Raw genomic sequence first — 2,445 nt, 5'->3', positions numbered from 1 at the left:
TCGATAGCGTTCGATAGTCAAAACTTCGATAGTTCTCCCCTCTATTTAGGGGCCCGCGGCCCTTAAACTTCTATTTTTGCTCTGCTCCAGCTATACTCTGTAGGCCCTCGACTCTCTCTCTCCTCTCTCTCTCTCTCTCCTCATGTAGAGCCGGTCACCGAAACAAATTCAGCATCCTCCCCCCGGATACATCATTGTTGGATTCCCTACACGACGCTCTTCCGATCTTCAAATATGGGCCTGGTTAAACAAGTCTTCGAAAGAACTCTTCCGCTGCGCCACCAACAAAATAAAAATAGACATTCTGATGGTTCACGCGGGTCTTGGTTGGTCCAATGGTAACGCGCTTGCTTGCCATGCAGAAGGTCCTAAGGTTCGAAGTCCACCACCAAAAAAAATGTATTCTTTTTTCCATTGTAAATATTTCAATGCGTTTCTTTCTGGTGTTCTCGTATTGACCCAGCACCTGGGATGGGTTGCCTATTACACTAATAAGGATTAATTTGGCTTGATTTCAGCTCAATGAAGCTGCCTGGTATTATTACATCTCCAAGATTGTCGATTTACTAGATACGGTAAGGGAACTTTTTTTCTCATTTGCCTTTTTTTCGCACTCACTTTATACCTAACTCTCTGAAAGTATGAGATGTAAAATAAGTAGGTGTATTTTAACTTCGGAAACGTAATACTGACCACTGGTCCAATGGCAAAGTGAACACTAGACCTGGCAAGTGAAAAAAAACTTGAGACGTTTAGACTGCGGGAGTAAAGGGACTTTTCAGTCTCATTCTGGCAGTATAAGCAGGGTATATTCTATTCTATTCCAAAGTTTATTAAAGCTATTCTATTCTGTTTCAGGTATTCTTCGTGCTGAGAAAGAAACACTCGCATGTCTCCTTCCTTCAGATACGGTAAGGGAACTTTTTTTCTCATTTGCCTTTTTTTCGCACTCACTTTATACCTAACTCTCTGAAAGTATGAGATGTAAAATAACTAGGTGTATTTTAACTTCGAAAACGTAATACTGACCACTGGTCCAATGGCATCAAGTGAACACTAGACCTGGCAAGTGAAAAAAACTTGAGACCTTGTTTAGACTGCGGGAGTAAAGGGACTTTTCAGTCTCATTCTGGCAGTATAAGCAGGGCATATTCTATTCTATTCCAAAGTTTATTAAAGCTATTCTATTCTGTTTCAGGTATTCTTCGTGCTGAGAAAGAAACACTCGCATGTCTCCTTCCTTCATCTGTATCACCACACTGCTATGGTCTACATGTGTTGGGGATACTTGCGCTATTTCAAAGGTATGCGTGTTTCACCGTCCGGCGATGAAACATCTGCTACATTGGACTCTATGGGTCTGTGTCGTAGCATGTCCATTCTCTATGATCTTTTTTTACTTTCTATTTTAAGGGAGTTTGTTAGGAGACATTGTAAATGTAGAAGCACCCTACCATCACGTCACGTCACTTGAAGTAACGGGGAATCAAAAAGATGTAGTTCAAAGTTTTCCCATAATACCTATTGTAGGTAATATCGTTCAGGACAGCCATACTACTATCACGTCACTTGACCTCAAGTGACGTCATATTAATGTTTCTGTCCTGAACGAAATCACCTACAATATTATGGGAAAACTTTGAATTTGAACTACATCTTTCTGACTCCCCTTGAGTTCACATCAGTGGCGTAGCGTCCATGTAGGGCGTGTATGGCGGCAGTATCTAGTAAATCGACAATCTTGGAGATGTAATAATACCAGGCAGCTTCATTGAGCTGAAATCAAGCCAAATTAATCCTTATTAGTGCAATAGGCAACCCATCCCAGGTGCTGGGTCAATACAGGAACACCAGAAAGAAACCCATTGAAATAGTTACAATGGAAAAAAGAATACATTTTTTTCGATGGTGGACTTCGAACCTAGGACCTTCTGCATGGCAAGCAAGCGCGTTACCATTGGACCCACCAAGACCCGCGTGAACCATCAGAATGTCTATTTTTATTTTGTTGGTGGCGCAGCGGAAGAGTTCTTTCGAAGACTTGTTTAACCAGGCTCATATTTAAGATTTTATTGAGGGGGGGGGGGACGTCCCAACAATGATGTATCGGGGGGGAGGAATGCTCCAATTTTTTCGGTGACCGGTCTACAATGAAGGAGAGAGAGAGAGAGAGAGAGAGAATTTTTCGGTGTCCGGCCTACAATAAAGGAGAGAGAGAGAAGAGAGAGAGAGAGAGAGAGAGAGAGAGAGAGTCCGAGGGCCTACAGAGTATAGTGCAGGAGCAAAAATAGAAGTTTAGGGGCCCGGGCCCCTAAATAGAGGAGGAGAACTATCGATAGTTTTGACTATCGAACGCTATCGATAGTCGAGGCTTGACTATCGATAGTTTTCGATAGTTTTTTTCTGCACATTTTTCGTTTGGTTTGGTCGTTTTAGAAGTGAAAA

This window comes from Diaphorina citri, unplaced genomic scaffold (assembly GCF_000475195.1).
Source record: "Diaphorina citri unplaced genomic scaffold, Diaci psyllid genome assembly version 1.1 scaffold3080, whole genome shotgun sequence".
Lineage (NCBI taxonomy): Eukaryota > Metazoa > Arthropoda > Insecta > Hemiptera > Psyllidae > Diaphorina > Diaphorina citri.
Note: the sequence above shows the minus strand (reverse complement) of the source record.